Genomic DNA, 22,551 nt, shown 5'->3' with positions numbered 1-22,551 from the left:
ATTGGATGAATCTGTCTCTAGCAGATATGGTCGTCGGTATATATTGGACCAGCACAGACTCCCAATCCTCTTCCGAGAGGTCGGGAATGTCTGCCTTCCAGACTCTGTGGAGGGGAGAGTCCCCCTTTGAGTCGTCACATGTAAGTCGGAGGTAGATGGAGGACACTATTCTATCAATTCCACGGGATATAAGGAACCTCTCTATCCTATGTGGCTCAACCGTAGTTGTCCTCGAGAACTGTGCCTGCGCCGCATGTTTCAATTGTAAATACCTGAACAGCATCCATGAGGGGAGCTCAAACGCTGCGCGCAGCTCCGGAAAGGGGAGCAGCGCCCCAGCGGGCATAATATGTTGTATTTTCACTATTCCATATCTGGCCCAGACACTAGGGTCCGGGATGGACCTGAAATGTGAGAGTCTTGGGTTGCCCCATAGCGGGGCGTGAGGCGAGATGGAGTCAGGGCTCGCGACCGCTGCAGTGACCTTATCCCAAACCTGAATCGTGGTGCGCATCGGGAGAGTAACCTGCGGGGCGGCCCTGGGTCCTCTATAGACCAGGTTGATGAGGGCTGAGTAGGAGCCCATGACTGCGGCCTCCAGGTTTACTGCTGGGTTGGACCTAGTCTGCTGGAACCACCACCGGACCGTTACTAGCACTGCCGCCCAGTAGTATTTTTTGAAGGAGGGCAGGGCCAGACCCCCTGAGGACAGAGGTAGCTGAAGCTTGCGTTGCGCTATTCTGGGAGCTCCCCCACCCCAGATGAATGAGGAGACTACGCTATCCAATTTAGTAAAAAAAGAGGCAGGGATAGGGACCGGAGTGTTACGGAATATGTAGAGCAGCTTGGGGAGGAACACCATTTTTAACAGGTTCACCCGCCCCACCGGAGTAAGGGGTAGTGTCTTCCAGGCCTGGCATTTTGCAATTAGAGTCTGTAGGACCGGGTATAGGTTGTCATGTAAGTATTGACCTAGATTGTTGTCAATGTCCACTCCAAGATAGCGGAATTTGGAGACCTTACTCAGCGGCGTCAGGTCCGCTGTGGGGGGGGGGCAAGGTCGGACAGGCGGAATAGACTAGATTTGCCCCAATTAACACGAATCCCGGAGAACCCGCCGAACCTATCAACAATTTTGAGGGCTGCCACTAGGGACTGAGAGTCATCACCAAGGTACAAAAGGGTGTCATCCGCATACAGCGACACCCTTTCGGTCAGTGGTCCCACCTCCAGGCCCCTCACCTCGTGCGTCGAGCGAAGCATAATAGCCATGGGCTCGATGGCCAAGGCAAAGAGCCCCGGAGACAGTGGGCAGCCCTGCCTCGTCCCCCTGCATAAACGGAATGGGGCTGAGATGTTGCCCCCCGTGCGCACCCTGGCCGTGGGTGACCCATACAGCAATTTGATCCAGGCAATGAATTTAGGACCGAACCCAAACCTAGTCAACACTCGCCACAGGAAGGCCCACTCAACTGAGTCAAAGGCCTTCTCTGCGTCGAGTGAGGCCACAGCCCCGGTAGTATTCTGCTCGCGGAAAATTGCAATATTGGTGTGGAGCCTGCGGATATTTATATCCGTGCCCTTCCCTGGCATGAATCCCGTCTGGTCGCCATGTACCAGCGTAAGGATCACTGTGTTCAGCCGATTGGCCAGGATCTTGGTCAGGATTTTGGCATCCACATTGAGCAGAGATATAGGCCGATAGGATGAACACAGTTCCGGGTCCTTCCCAGGTTTAGGTATGACAACGATCACCGCCTCCATCATGGAGGCCGGAAGGCTGAGGCGCTCCAGTGCTGCGGTGAGCGTGGAGTAGAAGTGGGGGCCTGTCACCTCAAGGTTAGACTTGTAGAACTCTGTGGGGAGTCCATCGGGACCAGGGGTTTTACCTGCCTGTAGAGACTTGATAGCTCCCTGGACCTCCTGCAGCGTAATGGGAGCTTCAAGCGTCCGACTGGCTGCCGAGGTCAGGGAGGGAAAGTCTAGGGAGAGCAAGAATGTGTCTAGCTCATCCAGGGAGTATGACGCCCTGGACGCGTAGAGGTCTTGATAGTATCTTTCAAACCTGGCATTTATCAATAGTGGGTCTGAAATTAAGACGTCATCCTCATCTCTTATATTGGCTATACACGAGCTACCCGATCTCTCAGTCGCCAGCCAGGCCAGCAATCTACCCGCTCGTTCCCCCTGCTCAAATATTCGCTGAGTCTGAGCAAGGAGGAAGCGACGGCATGAGGCAGCACGGATGAGTGCCAACTCCCTGTAGGCAGTAAGCATGTCAGCGTGCGAGCCTTGGTCAGGCGAGTTTGTGTACATATTTTCCAGTCGCGCAGCTCGCCTCTCAGCCTCTGATAGTTCCAATTTAGCTTCCTTCCGTACTTTGGCTATATTGAATTGATACCTGCCCCTGGCGTAGGCTTTAAAGGCATCCCATGTCACCTCAGGGGGGGCTGAGTGGTCATTATGGACCCAGTAGTCTCTAAGCTCAGTGAGCATTAAAGGTTCCAGTCTGTCGTCGGTGATCCAGTATCTGGATAGTCTCCACAGGCCCCGCATTGCAGCGGAGTCGGTGGAGAGGTCCAACATAACCGGTGCATGGTCCGATATCCCCCGCGGTAAATGAGACACCGCCACCACCCTGGACAAGACGGGGTCGGTAGCATAGATCAAGTCTATCCGAGACATGGTCGCATGAGTTGCAGAGTGACACGTATAATATCTGTCGTATGGATACTTCCACCTCCACACATCACTCAAGCCATATATCTCCGCCCAACGAGAGAGCGCCGAGTCAGTTGTCTGGTCGGGGTTCAATCTGTCAATGCTGGGATTGGGGGCCATGTTAAAGTCCCCTGCCCAGACTACAGTTGCCGAGGGGAAGTCGGCAACAACAGCTTGTGCCCTACGAAGTACTGTCATACCTGTCGTGGGGGGTAGATACAGACCAACAATCACTATTTCTAGTCTATCACAGAGAGCATGAATAATGACATATTGCCCATCCGGGTCCAGGCGGAGGTCCAGAAGAACAAACGGGAGCGCCTTATGAATTAAAACACTCACCCCACGGGAATGAGTAGAATGGGTAGAGTGAAAATAGGATCCCACCCAGGGTTTCTTAAGCGCGAGGACCTTGGACCCAGTAAGGTGGGTCTCCTGCAGTATGCAAATGTATGGGTGGTATCTCTTCAAGTAGGAGAACACTAGGGATCTTTTAAATTTAGAATTTAATCCGCGCACATTCCAAGACAACACTCTCAAGGGGGCCATGACAACCATGGGAAAATAGGCATTGCTCCGTCGTCATCCGGACCCCCGCCCAGCAAAAAGAACAGATTCCCTCCCCCCAGCAGCCACTCCACACCCATCAGCAGTAGCATGTAAAGGCAGTGCATTTGACCATACTTAACATTGAACAATCCACAGCTGTACCAAAAACAGAAAAAAAAATGAAAATGAAAAGTAAAATTCCCTCCCCCCCTCCCCACGCAACCCCCAAAACTTAGGCGCGTTTTGTAACCCAAACAATGCATGACTATCAGTCTTTGGGAAGCAGTGCACCAACAGGGCGCCTAGGAGGCCCAGCAGAGTATGCTCGCCAAACGGACCAGCATCTCTGCCACCCGCTTCAGTAAGCAAGTGTAAAAATAAAAAACAAAGTATAAAAAATCGGAGAGTCAGTTATTATTATCGTTTTCCCTGCGGGGGAAGTTAATCACCCAGAAGATACTGGGGGCACATTCTTATAGCAGCAAGCCGCGTGGCGGTTCAGTAACTTGTACAATAATGCCATAACAGAGTTAGTTCCTCAAGTGGATAAAGGAAAATATCCCTGATCCCCGGCACAGGGTGCAGTAGGTGCCTAAGCATCCACCCCCCCCCCCCAGGTACCCCCATACTCACAGGTGAGTCCCGGTCAGCAGTCCCAGTGTATGTAGGGCATTCCACATCGAGGGGGACATCCAGGCAGCACCCCTTCCACAGCCAACAACAGGAACAGAGGCTGCAGCCCCATCCGTCCAGAAACGAAAAAGGAGGAGGGGGGGGGAGGGGTCCATCTAAACAGGGTGCTGGGTGTGCACAAGGCAGGAACAGGGATAGCCAAGTAAGGGGACTAAGCTGGCATAGGAACAATGAAGAGCAAAACAACGGTTTCGGCCCCAGGAGATCAGTGGCGTGGGAGAGTCTCCAGCCACGCGGCCGCCTCATCCGGCACCGTGAAGAAGCGATGGGTCTCTCCGTCTTGGACCCGTAAACGGGCGGGGAATAGCATGCTATATTTCAAGCCTCGCTGGCGCAGGGCTTGCTTCACATGGTCGAAGGACTTTCGCTGCTTCTGCGTCTCCACAGAGAAGTCGGGGAAGATCATCAGGCGGGTCCCCTCGAAGCGCAGCGTCTCGATCTTCCTGCTTTCCCGCAGTATCGCGTCTCTGTCCCTGAAGTTCAGGAGACGAAGGATGAATGTGCGCGGGGGGGCTCCGGGGGGGCTGCGAGCCGCCGGCATCCTGTGGGCCCGTTCCACGGCAAAGTATGGGGAGAAAGCAGCCTGGGGGAGCAGTTGGCGGAGAAGGCGCTCGGTAAAAGCAGTGGGATCTGGATCTTCCGCTCGCTCAGGGAGGCCGATAACACGGAGATTATTTCTCCTATTGCGGTTCTCCGCGTCTTCCGCACGATGTTCCAGGGCTCTTACCTTGGTGGTAAGGGTGCGGAGAGAGGAGGCATGATCTCCCAGCACTTCCTCCACATCACCCACCCGGCGCTCAGCCTCTGTCAGCCGGGTCCTGACCTTGTCCATGTCTTTCCGGATGAAGCCCATCTCCAGCTGCATGGTGTCAATTTTTTCGGTCAGCGTGGACTGGCAGGTCGAGATGGCCTGCATCAGGGCAGCAAAGTGGTCCTGGTCTTGGATCGCCGGGTCTGCGTCCTCGGTCTGCGACGCCATGTTGGACACCACGAGGAGTGCGGCCTTCCTGCCGCCGGGATTAACACGGGGTGGAGACGGCTTTTGGTAAGCGGTTTTCTTCCGCTTATAGGGCATACCAGTCCAGGGGGCACTCAGCTAACGATCCAGGTCGCCTAAATCAGGATAATCCGCAGGGAAACAGGATGTTTAGCGGGTATGGCAGCGGAGCTCCTCTACTAAGCGTCCAGTCCGGTCGCCATCTTGGACACGCCCCCCACCCCATTTATTCTTATCTGAATGCCAGCTGTACGCATTGGGGGTTGATTTACTAAAACTGCAGAGTGGCTACCATGCATAAGTGCACCAGATTTCGCCATCAGCCTATAACTTCAGCTTGTTCAACAAAACTTTGACAATATAACCTGGAAGCTGATTGGTTTCTGTACACAACTGCACCAGATTTTGCCCTCTCCTGTTTTAATTAACCCCATTGTCCTTTTTTTATTTGTGAGTGTTGGAGCTTTATCTTTTGTTTTCACCACATCCATCTGCCAACATGGCTTCGGTAATTCTCCAGTTTTAAGCAACCAAGTTATCATAATGAAAGTGGAATTTGTTCTACATTGGTGCAAGCTGGGAGACCTTTTTGATTGTTTTCAATGTCTGTTTTAATAATTTAGTGGGAAGCGACCCTAGAAGGACTCGCAGCTCAGGGGAAATGGTCAAGGGCAGAGCAGAGCCTACCCATCAACATCCTGGAGTTGCGGGCGGTGCGTCTGGCCCTATGGTCATGGATGGTGGAGCTTCAGGACTGCCCTATCAGGGTTCAGTCCGAAAATGCCACTGCAGTGGCCTAACAACCATCAAGGCGGTACCAGGAGCCGTTCAGCTCAGGAGGAGGTGAACTGCATATTAGTCTGGGTAGAGGGACATTGCCGGCCCATATCCCAGGGTTGGAGAACTGCAAAGCATATTATTTCAGCTGCCAGCAGATCTGCCCGAGGGAATGGTCCCTACACCCGAACTTGTTTCGGGAAATTTGCCAGCGATGGGGATGGCCAGATGTCGATCTTTGGATTCCAGGTTCAACAAGCTGCATAAGCAGATGCTCTGGTAGTTTCATGGATCCAGTTGTGCCTGGTTTATGCTTTCCCCCCAATCCTTCTCCTTCCACATTTGTTGCCCAGGATTGTTGTGCCTTCCTTTTTTCCTCTCGGCCTCGTTCGGCGGCAGAGAGGCGACCTACATTCCTTGGATGTAGTGTGGACAGTGAATTTTGTTTGTCTAGATCTATGGAGATCCGAGGTTCAGACCTTTTTTTTGTTTTACCAGAAGAACCAGGCAGCTTCCTTTGCCCATTTGGGTCTGCCAATTGGTCATTGAGGCCTATGGTTCGAAGCGTAAAGCCTCGTTCACACAATCAGATTTTCTGCAGAGGGCATTGGCTAGGAACTTGTCTTGCATACAAACAGGACATGCTTGTCCGCCAACAAACACGAACATAGTGATGTACTATTTTTTTTTTTTTTTTTTTTTTCAGCTCTTTATCCCCACCCTGGCGTTGTGTTTGGTGAGCATTGCTTCCGAGCATACATGTTTGTACTTTGATATTTTGTCTGATGGACTTGTGTACACATGATCGAAAAATCATGTGTACACAAACAGACCGTTGTTCGCAGAATTTTTTTCACTGAAAATCCAACAATTGTCCGATGGAGCGTACGAACGGTCGGAGTTTCACCACACGATTCCCATCGTAAAATCTGATCGCGTGAACAAAGCCTTGGGCTCCTCCGTTAAGAGGATGAAAACCCCTTTTTTTTTTTTTTTTTTTTTTTTTTATTTATTTTATTTTTTTTTGCTGTCACAATGTACAGTATAAGATTTCCTATCATCTGTGCCCAGTCTTGCCACGCAGTTAATCCAGCTTTGAGCAATCCTCTTTTATTGTTCAGTGAGATAAAACGGACTAACAGAGAAAAACCTTAGTCCGTTCCGCCCCCTTGCTGTGAGTGACATGTAAATAACCTATCTAATGCACTAGCTTGGAGACGGGCATTATTTTTTAATTCCCACCCCCACTCCTTTTCTGAAGTCATGTGGTTACTTTTCTGGATTTTGACTGGATGTTACTGATCGTAGCGGAATTTAGTGTAAAAAATACACAGGACAAAATGCATGTTGACAAGGGGAGTGTAGAAGTGGGCGGGGAGTCTACTGACATCAAGACGCCACCCACCAAGACAACAGATCCACCCACAGAATTTGCAGTTTTTCAGTTCTTATAACAGACAGAGGGGAGACATTTGACAGGTAAGGATACATGCAGGAGGCATCTATATCCTTATAGATCAGCACTATGGCAGTTATTTAGAAAGGATGAGAGTGGCTTTACATCCACTTTATGGGTGAGAGCTCATTCTACCAGGGGTGTGGGAACCTCCTGGGCTTTCCGACATCAGGGATCTGTTGCTCAGATTTGTAAGACTGCTACCTGGTCTTTAGTGTATACGTTCACAAGATGTGGATGTTGGAGCAGCCGAGGATTCGGCTTTCGCCTGTAGTGCACTACAGTCTGTCCGTATAAAGTCAGATTTTCTGTTTTGTTGGCAGGGTGTCTCCCTCCCCTCAAGGCTATTGTTCTGGGACATCCCAGTAAGTAAGGAATAATAGCCTGACTGCGTCCTATGATGTACGATAAAGAAAATAGGAGATTTCATTTGTCATGCTTGCCTGTAAAATCCTTTTCTTTTGAGTACTTCACGGGAGTCAGAGGTCCCTCCCCTCTTTTGGTGATTCAGTGCTTAATACAAAACATGAAGTATTTTCTGTATGGGAGGGGTTATATAGGGGTAGACTTTGTCACCTAGAAATGGCGTAATAACCCAGTAAGTAAGGAATACTTTTTTTTTTTTTTTTTTTTTTTTATGCAAAGTGAAGCTTTACCTTATTTACTAACCTCCTGGAGCAGCGGCACATGCAGAGTTGCAGAGTGCAAAGTGCACAGTCTATTTTACCTTTTTAGTAAATCCCTGTCTTCAGGTACATTCAGTACTGATCTCTTGAATGCTTTTTCTGAAAACTGAACTGTTAGTGAAAATAAGGCATCAAGTAAAATACCGAACTGTTTCAAGTGCATTAATATGACTACAGTCACCCTACATAAGGAAATGTACACGTGGACATATTTTTTATCCACACCACAAAGGATCCCTATTCTGTATACATCAACTGAGTGATCAACAGCCATTTTTGCATTTCTAGATTACCCTTGACAAGTTCATACTTATGCTTTTTGGTTTGTGTTGCAGATGTTGGAGGGTGTGTGTGTGTGTGTGTGTGTGTATATATGTATGTATGTATGTATGTGTATGTATGTATGTATGTATATATATATATATATGTATGTGTATATATATATATATATATATATATATATATATATATATATATATATATATATATATATATATATATATATATATATATATATATATATATATATAATATTCTCCATCCTGTAGTTTCCTATATAAGGATTAATTTGTAACAGCCTTTTTTTAATCACTGGACTGAACGCACTACACCAAAAAACGTTTTTACTGCATGTTTCAAGCTCGCTCAAGGCTGACATAAATACACATTTAATCTAGTTTTGTGTTTAACCACTTAAGGACTGTGCCTCTTTCTGAGATTTGGTGTTTACAAGTTGCTATAATTTTTTATTTTTCAAGTAAAAAAAAAAAACCCCAAACATATATTTTTTTCTCTCTCTCTTTTATATTTATATGTTTTTATATCTATCTATCTCTATATCTATATATATATATCTATATATATATATATATATATATATAATCTCTCTCTCCTAGAGAATAAAATGGCAGTCATTGCAATGCTTTCTGTCACACTGTATTTTCGCAACAGTCTTGCAAGCGCACTTTTTGGGAAAAAAATACACTTTTTTTTTTTTTTGCATTAAGACAACAGTAAAGTAAGCAATTTTTTTTTTTATTTTTTTTTTAATATATTGTGAAAGATAACGGTACGCCAAGTAAATTGATACCCAACATGTTGCACTTCAACATTGCGCCCGCTCGTGGCATGGTGGCAAACTTTTTTTTTACCCTTAATCACCATAGGCGACGTTAAAAAAATTCTACAGAATGCATGTTCTGTGTTTACAGAGGAGGTCTAGGGCTAGAATTATTGCTCTCACTCTATCGTGGCGATACCTCACGTGTGGTCAAATTGTGTCACTTTTATTTCTATTACAGGCAATGTAAACATGTCTTGTAATAGAAAACAAGCATGACAGGACCTCTTTTAAATATGAGATCTGGGGTCAAAAGACATCGGATCTTAGATTTACACAAAAATGCAATAAAAAACAAAATGTTGTTGTTTGAACAAAATTTTATAAAAAAAAAAAAGGTAATTTTTTTTAAGAGCTATGGGCTGAAGTGATGTTTTAACTTTGCTTCCTCCCTGCAATGGTATGGCGACAGGTGGGGGCCATCTTCCCTCTCACTCGTCTCCATACTTAACACAGAGATAGATCTGATCGACTCCACTGCTGCCGGCTGCAAAGGGCAATGGAGACCGGCGGGAGGGGCCCTCTCCCACCACCGATTTAAAATTTAACTTGCAGCGAATTTGAACTCCCAGGTAATCTGCTACAGTTTTGCACTGTTTGCATCCTCCCCACGTCCACTGCCACATTTGGCCTGGGACTGGATAGTGGAAGAAGCAGCAACAGACTGGTGATCTAATCTATCACTTTACTGTCTCCTTTTATTATGTCCCTGGTTAGTACATGAGTACTATCATAAGGCTAAATGGCTGCCGGTTAAATTAACTCCATAAAAATTTAAATTTTTGCCCAAAGTTTTATATATATATATTTTTGTATCTTCCTGGTGTGGGTTCAGTCACAATTTCTTTGCCTGCTCCATAATGGAATTGTTTAGTTCATCTAGGCCAGGGGTCTCCAAACTTTACAAACGAAGGGCCAGTTTATTGTTCTTAAGCCTTTGGGAGGGCCGGATTGTGGCCAGTGGCGGGCAGAAAAAACCCCGGGCCCAGCATTGGTGAGAATAAATATGGCTTCATAGTTTGCGATCAGTAGGATAAGGAGTAATGCCCCTATTAGTAGGAGTAATTATATCTCATTATTGGTATCAGTGGAAGAAAAAGTGCCCCCTTGTTGGAGTCAGTGGGAAGAATAGTGCCTCATATCAGTGGGAGGAATAAAGCCTCGAGGGCCGGATAAAGGCTAGCAAAGGGCCGCATCTGGCCCTCGGGCCACAGTTTGGAGACCCCCTGATCTAGGCGAACAAACTTCCTAGGATCTCCAGAGCAACCCTTTTGATGCATAGGCTAAACAGATTGATATAACTGTAGCAAGGTTCCAGGCCTCCTTCGGTCTGAGAACCTCCAGGGCCAGGGATAGCTGACATCCTCCTGTATATGGAGGGTTGCAAGGCATAGTGGGTGCAGTACAAGGTATATTGATTGGGCGCCAGACACTTCTTGAATGCAAAAGAGATTTTATTTGTCTTAACAGAACTTTAGGAGAGCGGGTTAGGGCCTGGATAACCCTTAGGTAGTTGCAATGGTAATTGTCAGGCTCCGAGATTTCAACAGGACAGCCATGCTAGGAAAGGCATCCAGCAAGACTCCAAATCTGCATGTGTAGGAATGCTGTATCAATGGTAACAGTCTTTAACAGTTTCTAACAGAAGTTGTAACAGCTGCTTCGCTTCCACTACAAACACCTTCTTGTAGTTCTTCAGCCCACTGAACTCCCATTAGAGAACTCTCTCACTAGACTAGATGATTCACTGCCACTGAATCCCATGAGCTGCTCCAATCTTCACTGTAATATCTTACTCAAGTATTTGCCCCCCTTTTCTCTGCTGGGTCCCTAGCTTGGCACTCAAAATACTTCTTGAGCTTCACCCAACTGGCCTGTTCGGTCCCTCGCTTGACACACAAGGCTGCTCTTCAAGCGTCACCTCCGCTGGCTGGGTCCCTGCTAAAGTTTCCCGATTTCTTCACAGTCCCTGGTTGGTAAGAATACCGCTCCGGTACTTACTTCAGCTACTCACTGTGGTCCCTGGTAATAAGGTGGATGGTCCCTTAGTGACGACAGCTTCCCCTCTACCTCTGACAGGTTCTCCAGCCGGCAGAACTGTCGCTTCTAGTTGGACTGCAAGCCGCAATCTCAGCCCTACACTGCTCTCTTGCTTCTGGATAGGCTCTCAGACAGCCTAGCAGCCGTCCAGTGGGCACCAAACCCTGATCACCTGACTCCACACAAATATATAGGTCCTACCAGCAGGCTAAGGAATTTAAGAAAACCTCTGCCCATTGGCTAGGATACCCCATATACCCATAATCTGACCTTGCATTGCCCTTCTCGCATCTAATGCTACCTGGTACCAGGCCACCCAGCGGCATAAGAGAGAAGTGCAGCAATTAGACAGAGGGGCAGATCCACAGAGCAAGTATGCCGGCGTATCTACTGATACTCCGGCGTACTTTCAAATTTCCAGCGTCGTATCTTTAGTTTGAATCCTCAAACCAAGATACGACGGCATCTGGGTAAGATCCGACAGGCGTACGGCTTTGTACGCCTTCGGGTCTTAGATGCAATACTTTGGCGCCCGCTGGGTGGAGTTTGCATTGTTTTCCGCGTCGGGTAGGCAAATTAGCGATTTACGACGATCCACGAACGTACGCGTGGCCGTCGCATTTTCTAACGTCGTCTGTAGTGGGCTTTTTCCGGCGTATAATTAAAGCTGGTATTTTGTGGCGTATAGATAGACTTGCCATGTTAAGTATGGCCATCGTTCCCGCGTCGAAATTAGATTTAGAATTTTTTCTTTTTTTTGCGTAAGTCGTCCGTGAATAGGGATGGACGTAAGTCACGTCTAAGTTTAAAAAAATTACGTCGTTGCAACGTCATTTCGCGCAAAGCACGGCGGGATATTTCTGGACGACGCATGCGCAGTTCATTCGGCGCGGGGACGCGCTTCATTTAAATGTAACACGCCCCCTGATCGCCAATTTGAAATTTGTGCCATTACGCCGCTTGAGATCCACTACGCCGCCGTAACTTTCGGCGTGCAATCTTTCTGGATTCAAACCAAAGCCGAGAAAGTTACGGCGGCGTAGTGTATCTCTGATACACTGCGCCCGTGCAGATCTCTGTGGATCTGCCCCAGAGTAAAATCAATTGATCCCTAACAATGGGCCAAGGTATCTATACCTGGCAGGTAAATTTAGGAGCAACCCTGATAGATAGAGATATAGAGATATATTATATTTTCTAATATTATTATAGCTGAAGCAGTAGAGTTTGTGAAAATGTAATATTTGTGTCATTCTCAATTTTTGTCCACTGCCGTACAGGGCCTTCTTTTTTTAAAAAAAATATACATTCTTTTGGCAGGGGTGGGGGGTGAGTAATCTTGTAGCCAAAAATGCTGATTTTTTTTTTTTTAATGTGTGCAAAAAAATGCTCTGGAGGGAAAGTGGTTAATGATGTATTAATGAATACAAAGCCACTCCGTTGGCAAATATATATATGTGTGTGTGTGTGTGTGTGTGTGTGTGTGTGTGTGTGTGTGTGTGTGTGTGTTAATACACCTAGCATAAATCTTGACTGTGTGTTGATGCCTGCTGTAATTCATGCACAGCGGGGCAGACTGGGAGAGAAAAGATTAGCTGTGTCAGCTAATCGGGGCTCTGCTGCTTTTGAATAGTGCTGTCAGTCAACAATATGAGTGTGTGCTTTCTGGAGGGGAGACCACAGAGTACATGAATGCTCTGCTGCTCTTTTATTACTCAGAGTTCTGACTGGTTGAAGACCCAAGTTATCCCCTTAAGTGCTGTGGGGCGGGGTTGTTAAGGTCACCATCCTGGCTGTGATATTTGGCAGGAGTCCCTGCATCAAAAGTTGGGCTAAATTTTATTTCAAAACCTTTGCCAGGTAGCCGTTTCCATATAAACGTTTTTACCTGCCCATCAGCTTTGAAGGGGTTGTAAAGGAAAAAAATGTTTTTTCATAATAAGCATCCTTTACCTGCAGACATTCCTCTTTTCACTTCCTCATTGTTCGTTTTTTCTCAGAAGTTGCTCTATTTCTTCTCTGTTCTGTTCACTTCCTGCTTGTCTGATTGTTACTCACCACCGTGACGGGAGGCTTTACTGCGGTGGTCAGTAACGTGCTCACCCCCTCCTGGGAACTACATCTGTGTGGCAGGACGCTCTCTACGTGTTAGAGACTTCAAGGAGGTGTGAATTACTGGGCGTGCCGCAATGCATACTGGGAAATGTAGTTCTTACATGAACGAGCGATGCAAACCAGGAAGTGAATGAGAGAACAGAAACTAGAATGCCGGAGGTGATATAGATGAAGGAATTTAATAGGTATTTACTCGTTTTTTAACAGAATCATTACACTATTCTGTCTGTCTACCTTGCAGACATTAATTTTAGGCAAAATAATTTTTTCCTTTAGTGACCCTTTAAGAGCCTGAAATGTTGTGGTTGTCTACCTATCCCGTGGTCCTTGATCCCTTTTTTGTTTTACATTGGCTTATGTTAATGTTGTTAAGATGATCTTGACTTTTACACCCCGTTTGCGGCTGGTATTAGTCTTGCCAGCGCCCTTGTCTTGTATAGTATATGTTTCTGTCACGGATCCGGGGCTCCAGCTAAAAATATCCCCCGCTCCCAGCCTGTCATTAACATGGGATTAAACAAAGTAGGACACAAGCGATGTTTGAACTGAGAGCGATGCGTTCTGCTGTGCTCAGGAGTCTTGTGTGTTTTTAAAGCAAAAGCAAATTGTGCTATGAAGAGCGTCCAATTTCCAGAGAGGGCATTTGCGCTTCTGCAAGGGTCACATGTTTTAAAAAGAAACAATTAAGCAAGTAAATTAGTTTTACCCGCCACAAACTCTAATTACTGAACGGGTGAGAAACGCAGTCCCTAGGCTGCCATTAACGCTCTGCTGGAAATTGAAGAGATAAATCTGCCCAGTACGGACCTGTATAAAATTCATTCTACATTTTTTATGTATTTATTAAAGCAATATATTTATTATGTTAATCTTTGTAGATTTTGTGTGGGGAACTGTTCTGCTGGGATTTGCTTATGGGCCAAGGTGTGAGTTGCACCAAATCTCATTTATAATAGGATGAGAAAGGCTTTTAACTGAAAAGCTTTATATATATATATATATATATATATATATATATATATATATATATATATATATATATATATTAAAAAAAAGAGGGCTACCTTATTTAAAGTGGTTGTTAACCTTAGACATGCAATCTGAACAAAGCAGGCATTTCTATAGTGTTTACTTGCCCCCAGGGCTCAAGTCCTGCAGGAACGCATGGGAACGGAGTTCCTGCACTTTTTTCACAGCAGGAACTCGGTTCCCTTTGCAGGACTAGAGCAGCCGAGCCGCCCGAGCCAATCCTTCACTAAGCGGCGATGCCCAGCTCGAGTCACTGTCAGGGGCAGGCGAACCTTAGTAATCCTTTGTTACCGGCCGCTTCCTGTATATGGATTCATCGGGTAGTGTGCGGGTATTCCGTCACTTCCTCGATGCTGCAATGTCTCCTGGGAGCTTTTGTCATTGTTCCCAGGAGACATTGCGGAGGTCTGCCGCGAGTTATAGCGGGATTTAGAAAGAACTTGCTTCTTTCTAAATCCCGCAATAACTTTCGGCAGACCTCCGCAAAAAAAAAACATGCGGTTTAGTAATTATGCATATGAGCATATCATTTATTTATTTTTGGTGGGGGAGTGGATCTTGGGTGGGAGTTCCCACACTTTTTTTTCCCCCAGGACTTGACCCCTGCTTGCCCCCTCTTCAAAGCACTAAGGCCCCTTTTACACAAATGCCTCCGCTGAGCGGAACCTGCTTGCTCTGCAGAGATCTCACTGCTGATTCCCACTGAGCAGATGGATGACAGGTCCACTTATGCAGAACACACACGGGCGCAGTGCCGCTCTCCTCTTTGGGGCAATTGGATGGAAACGGAATGCTTGCCCTCAGGGCCGGCCTTAGATGTTCAGGCGCCCTGTGCGAGCTAATCCTGTGGCACCCCCCCCCCATCTTCACCCCTCGCCCCCTGGTCACCTAAACATACACAAAGAGGAAAAAAATGCCACCGCGGATGTAATACAATCGCACAGGGGGGTGCCAGTCTGACACCCCCCCCCCCAGTGTGTGGCTCACCCCCCCCTTAGTACGCCTCTGGGTGGCCGCACGGCGCCCCTGTTGCCCATGGCGCCCTGTGCGGCTGCACAGCTCACACACCCCAAAGGCCGGCCCTGCCTGCCCGTTTTTTCATCTGATCCGCCAGACAGGTGGGGGGAATAGGACCACCATCCGTCTGTGTTTGGCAGACAGGATAGGATGGCGACATGTGTCCACTGACATCTTCTGCTCCCATAGAAGAGACTGCAGGGTCTGATCAGGGCCACCTGAAGAACTGACAGACAGACCTGATCTGACAGCCGGTGTGAGGCTGGGTTCACATATATGCTAATTGGATGTGGATTTCCCTGCATCCAATTCGCAGGAGAGTGTGACCGGCTCTTGATAAATGGTTGCGGTCCGCATTTGTAAAGGGTCCTGTCCGAATTCAGGAAAAAAATTGCACCTGAATTGTTGAACAGGGACGCATCAAACCCCCTGCAGTGAGCCGCGGCCGCAGCATGTATGAACAGAGCCTGAAAGGGGCCTAAGGGGTTTATTTAGTAAGTCTAGAGTGCAAAATCTGCTGCAGCTCTGCATAGAAGCCAATACTTCCAGGGGTTTTTCTTAATTGAACAAGCTAAAGTTGGAAGCTGATTGGCTACTAAGCACAGCTGCACCTGATTCTTCTCTTTATTTTTTGAAAATCAACCCCTAAGTGTAATTTCTCTCTCCTTTCTAGTTCCTCTGCTATCAGCATGAGTCACTTCTGACAAGTTTTCCTGACACCAAGAGAAAAAAAGGTGACAGAGGAGAGGGACCTCCAGCTGATTGACAGCCTCAGCTCTGTTCCTATGTGCTGCATGAGGAGGTTTCCCTCCAATCGGCTCTCAAAGCTCCTGTACAGTGTGTAACTGCAGCTCCCGCCTCCTGATTTGAGTCTGTATAAAAAAAAAAAACGCCTTTTCATCTGTGTTTCACATGGATGTAGAGGCAAATAGCTGCAGATAAACCGGTACAACCTATGTAGGAGGATTTGTTTTTACCTCTGTTTATCACTGACACCAGTCACTTCACTAGGTATAAGTAAGGGTTTATAATCACTTTAAAATTACCAGTTACATCACATAAGTAGTTCTGACATTGACCGGTGAATGACAAGTGCATAAATGTTTGGACTTCAGTGTATCACTATATTTGTTATTTGAACCTTTACCTTACTGCTGGGATTTGCGTATGGGCCAAGGTGTGGGTTGTACCAGATATCTATTAGAATAGGATTAGAAAGGTTTTAAAATTAAAGTGATTCTAAAGTATGTATGTGTAATATATATGTGTGTGTGTATACATATGTGTGTATATATATGTGTGTGTGTGTATATATATATATATATATATATATATATATATATATGTGTGTGTGTGTGTGTGTGTGTGTGTGTGTGTGTGTGTGTGTGTGTGTATATGTATGTATATATATATATATATATATATATATATATATATATATATATATATATATATATGTATGTATATATATATATATATATATATATATAAACCAGCCCTCATAACAAGCCTCCCACTATGGGGGCACAAGTGTCAGGCTTGCTTCCGAGCTGTGCTCTGTGTGTTAATTGATACACACAGCGTGGCTTGGCCCCGCCCCCCTGTTGTCTCCTTACTGGCTGTGACAGCAGCAGGAGCCAATGGTTGAGTGAGGGGAGAGAGAACTAAGCTGCTGCTCTTGTACACATTGCTGGATTAAGATTGGGCTTGGGTATTAGAGGGGCTGGGGGGGGGGGGGGGGGAGCTGCACAGAGGTTTATCTGAATGCATTAAGGTAAAAAAAAGTTTTGCTCTTTTAGAACTACTTTTAAAAGCCTATAGATGAGGTCTACTGCAAATAGAAAATAAAAGCAAAAAGCGGGCTAGCATATTTAAAGCAGCAGTTAAATGTATTTTATTTCTTTATTACAGGTATTTTTATATAGCTATCAATTTACACAGCATTTTACGTATATATTGTACATTCACATCAGTCCCTGCCCTCAAACTTGGGTCCCTAACTTGCATATACAGGCTAACCTCGCTTTAAAGCGGGGGTTCACCCTTAGAGGGCACTTTTTCCCCTTAGATGGATGCTCGTTTTGTCTAGGGGAATCGGCTATTTGTTTTAAAATATGAGCAGTACTTACCCGTTTACGAGATGCATCCTCTCCGTCGCTTCCGGGTATGGGCTGCGGGAATGGGCGTTCCTTCTTGATTGACAGTCTTCCGAGAGGCTTCCGACGGTCGCATCCATCGCGTCACGATTTTCCGAAAGAAGCCGAACGTCGGTGCGCAGGCGCAGTATAGAGCCGCACCGACGTTCGGCTTCTTTCGGCTACGAGTGACGCGATGGATGCGACCGTCGGAAGCCTCTCGGAAGCCTGTCAATCAAGAAGGAACGCCCGCTCCCGAAGACCCATACCCGGAAGCGACGGAAGAAGATGCAGCTCGAAAACGGGTAAGTACTGCTCATATTTTAATACAAATAGCCGATTCCCCTAGACCGAACGAGCAGGAATCTAGGGGAAGAAAAAAAAAAATTTATTAAATGGGTGAACTCCCGCTTTAAGTACACTCACTTTACATACACTCGCAGGTATGTCCTTACTCGCGAGTGTATGTAAAGTGCCTTACAAGTACTGTACGGACATTTTGCAGCCGCAGTAGAAGGAGCTGAAGCTCCGAGAGCATACCCCACCCTGTTCCAGTGTGCCCCTGACACCCCCACTACAGCCCCTGAGACCTCAACTACAGCTCCACTACACCCTAGAAGTGAAAAAGGGTATTGTTTCACTTTAAGTACATTTTCGTTTTACATACATGCTCTGGTCCCGTTGTGTATTTAAATGTGGGGTATGCCTGTATGCATACACATACTGGCTCCAATTTAGACAGGAGCCAATTAACTTACCAGCATGTCTTTTGGAGTGTGGGAGGAAACTGGAGTACCTGGAGAAAACCCACGCAGGCACAGGGAGAACATGCAAACTCAAGGCAGATGGTGCCATGGTTGGGTTTTGATCGCAGAAGTAACCAGTAATAAGGTAGAGAGTCTGTGGGGGGAACGGGGGGGGGGGCGCTCAGTTCTTGGTAGTGAAGTTGTGAATTGAAGCTTGCTTTAGGACTGAAGACCTTTCTCCGTCCACATGTAACTGTGCTGGGTGTATGAGCGACCAGTAACATAAACACCCCACCATACCAGGAAGTACTGGGTAGATCACTTCCCTTTTTGTGCAAGGAAATAAAGGGTAAGGCAGCGCATAGATCATTCCTTCTGATTGAGCGGAAAGTTTCCAACAGAGCATTTGTACAGAAGTCGATCTGCCCATGCATAGATCGAAATTAGGCCAGGCCCTGCTGAACCAGCCTAATAATGATCCATGTATGTCCTACCTAAAGCAGAGTTCCACCCAAAAAAATTAACGTCCGCTCTTTGGAATCCCCCCTCCGGTGTCGCATTTGGTACCTTTCAGGGGGGAGCAGATACCCGTGTAATCCAGGTATTTGCTCCCACTTCCGGGCATAGATAGCCACAGTATCCGGCGATATATGCCATGGTCCCAGAAGACAGCAGGGACCCGTGGGATCGTGTAGTGTGAAGTTGCAAAGCTTCACTTCCTGATTCCCTTACCCGAAATGGAGGCGCCTCCACCCAAGAGCCGAGGGACAGATCGGCTTTGGGTGCCAACATCATGGGTGCCCTGGACAGGTAAGTGTTCTTATATTAAAAGTCAGCAGCTGCAGAATTTGTAGCTGCTGACTTTAAAAAAATAAGAAATTTTGGCGGAACTCTGCTTTAATGCGATTTGTAAAAGATCACCTTGTAAAACAACCCATTCAGTTTAAAATAGAAATAAAGGGCAAAACATTGATAAATGCCTTTTATTCCCCTTTTTTATATTGGTGATCACATTCCCTCTGTTCTCAGTTGCATAATAGTTGGGGAAAGAGAAACGGCAGTACACTGATCTTTCCCAGTGAAAGGCTGTGCAGGGAGAGCGTGCCAGGACAAGACTGATCATTGGAGGAGAGCAGGCTGAGTTCCCAGCACAGCTAGAGAACTGACCACTGTGTTCTGCTGCTTGGTATGGTCAGTTTTTGATAGGATAGCAGAGGGACTGGCAGGAATGCCAGTGATTTGACACAAAGGAATCAATACAAAGAGAACGAGACTTTTTCATACAAATACATGATACAGCAGGCACATATCAGGAATATGAAATGTTGGGTTTACCTAAGTTCTTGTGGCTTTGGGGGCTTTCACCTAGTAGCTTTGCCCTGAATAGACAAAGCAAAGGGTTCAATTTAAGTCATACTTGGAAATGTCTTTGATTACATGACTGGCTGTAGGTAATGGTAAGTACTTTTTTCAATTTACTTGTAAGTGCAGTTTTTCACATTACACAATACACCGAACTAAAGAACAAAAAACAAGCAAAAAAAAAATCGTCTGTGCACTTAATCCTTCCCCACCCACTCCCCTCTGTAATGGTAAATACTAAGAGCAGTTAACAAAAAAAAAAAAGCTAATGTGTTGTCAAAATGATAGATTTTGATGGGTAAATAAAACAGAATGTGTTTTATTTTTTTTTTTTTTATTTTTTTTTATATATAATGCAAGTTTCAATGGTAGAATAATGGATACACCAAATCAAACATATTTTAACTTTGTGGTAACTAAATCCCAAATAGTTGCTAATGCCAATTTTGTCACAATTTGACATCAGTTGTCAAAGCAATATGAAGTAATAGTTCCAATAAGGTGAAATAACTGATGCCCATATTTCATGTGCATCAGTTAAAAACAAAGGAAAATGATTAACCACTTAAAGTGGAGGTTCCATCAAAAAACAATTTTGCTTTAAACTGTAGCTTACGACTAAAAAAGAAAAAAAAAAGGAAAATTTAATTTTTTTTTACTCATCTGGAAATGCCTGTTGCTATGCGGTCCCACGAAATCTGCCTTTGAAACCACCTAGGATTCTGACATCATCTCCCTCTAATGCTCCTGGGAAATGTGTGTCATCATTTCCCAGGATGCAGTGCGCTGTCCAATTATCACTCCCCATCCAAGGCTTCCAGGAAGTAAGTGCCTGTAGGCTTCACAATGCCCACAAGCAAAATGACAATGGTGTAGATATAGTTTTATAAACTATCTTTTTTGAATATCTATGCGGATCGGCGGCGGATTGTAAAATAGTAAGTGACCGGATTTATATTATAAAAACGCAGAATGAAAGGACATACATTTAAAAAAATGCTAATTGTGGTTGGAACTCCGCTTGTGGTTGGACCCCTCACTGTATATATACATCATTTCTTTAAAGATGGATATCTAGGTAACGGCAGCAGCCGCTGCCACAACCAAGATATCCATCTTTTTAGTGAGCGGTCCTCTAAACGATAACGGTGGTCTCCGCGGCGGATTCCATGCGAGATCACCGTTATCGGCTGCGGGAGAGGGCCCCTCCTCTCCCGCGCCCTCCGCCGCTTACCGGAGCCATCGGCAGCGGAGATCCTTCCTCCTGCTTGGCTGGGATACGAGTGAGGGCAAGATGGCCCCCACCTGTCTACATAGCAGGGCAGGACGGAAGCGGCGTCAAAACGTCACTTCCGCCCATGCTTTTTAAAGGGACATTTTATTGTTGTAATTTTTTCAAATGACTTTTTTTTTTTTTTTTTTTATAATTTTTTTTTTTTTTTTGCATTTTAGTCTAAATATGAGATCTGAGGTCTTTTTGACCCCCAGATCTCCTATTTAAGAGAACCTGTCATTCTTTTTTTTTTTTATTACAAGGGATGTTTACAGGGATCATAGCATGTTTTTGCCCGGGTTCACACTGCCCACGACTTCAAAGTCATAATCCCAGCGCGACATCGGCATGACTTGCATGCAACTTCTTTAACTACTTGCCGACCAGCCGCCGTCATTCTACGGCGACAGGTCGGCTCTCCTGGGCGAGAGCCCGTAGCTATACGGCGGGTCTTTGAGCGGCCACTAGGGGCGCGTGCGCGCCGCCGGAGGCGCGCTCGCCCCCGACTCCCGTGCGTGCGGGCATCCGCGATTGCTCGTTACAGAGCGGAGACCGGGAGCTGTGTGTGTAAACACACAGCTCCCGGTCCTGTCAGGGGGGGAAATGCTGATCTTCTGTTCATACAATGTATGAACAGAGGATCAGTGTTTCACCTAGTGAGGCCCCCCCCCCCCCCCCCCACAGTAAGAACACACCCAGGGACATACTTAACCCCTTCCCCGCCCCCCTAGTGTTAACCCCTTCACTGCCAGTGGCATTTTTATAGTAATCCAATGCATTTTTATAGCACTGATCGCTATAAAAATGCCAAAAAAAAAACGCTGATCGCCGCCATTACTAGTAAAAAAAATAAATAATAAAAATGCCATAAAAATACCCCCTATTTTGTAAACGCTATAACTTTTGCGCAAACCAATCAATAAACGCTTATTGCAATTTTTTTTTTTTTTTTAGAAAAATATGTAGAAGAATACGTATTGTCCTAAACTGAGGAAAAAAATATATTTTTTTTATATATTTTTGGGGGATATTTATTACAGCAAAAAGTAAATGCTTCTATTTTTGTTTATAGCGCAAAAAATAAAAACCGCAGAGGTGATCAAATACCACCAAAAGAAAGCTCTATTTTTGGGGAAAAAAGGACGCCAATTTTGTTTGGGAGCCACTTTTGCACGACCGCGCAATTGTCAGTTAAAGCGGCGCAGTCCCGAATCGCAAAAAGTGCTCTGGTCTTTGGGCAGCAATATGGTCCGGGGGTTAAGTGGTTAACGGAAGTCGGTGTAAGTCATACCAATGTCTCAATCCAAAAGTAGTGCAGGAACCTTTTCCTAAGTCGGAGCAACTCAAGTCGCAACGACTAGAACGGTTCTATTGCACAGAATGGGGTCCGACTTCTGGTGCAACAAGTGCTCCGAAGTCAGAGCGGTTGTTGCATCAGTGTGAGCCGTGCCTAAGTGATGCAAGAGAAAAACTGAAAAAATCAAGGAAACCATGGACTTTGTAAACAACTGTGGAATTACTTGTGACCTTTTCAGCATCACAATGAAATCGCAAATATCACATGGCTAAAAAGACTATCTGAAAGACAGTGGGCTCAATATACTTAAGCTAGAACGCATATGTAATATAGTTTTAGCCATGTGACTTTTTGTTTCAGGCCTTGTTGCTGGAAATAACTGTCCTCATTTCAAATCATTGTCCATAGCTTAATGAACCTTGTGTTTTTATATTCTCCTTTTCTGCCCAGTGGAGCCCAGAATATGCCCAATGCATGCTCTGCACTAATGACGCGACATACGGGTTTACCCCGAATTTAGGCACTCCTTCCCATTTCT

At 45.9% G+C, this 22,551-nt stretch overlaps 1 protein-coding gene across 2 annotated transcripts in view; it reads left to right on the top strand.

Moving 5' to 3' along the window:
• Positions 1–22,551, top strand: part of MAN2A2 (mannosidase alpha class 2A member 2) — a 185,109-nt gene that overhangs the window by 64,668 nt on the left and 97,890 nt on the right. The window lies entirely within an intron of this gene.

Source organism: Rana temporaria, chromosome 3, assembly GCF_905171775.1.
Source record: "Rana temporaria chromosome 3, aRanTem1.1, whole genome shotgun sequence".
NCBI classification, from domain to species: Eukaryota; Metazoa; Chordata; class Amphibia; order Anura; family Ranidae; genus Rana; species Rana temporaria.
This window is presented reverse-complemented; position numbering and strand designations above follow the sequence as displayed.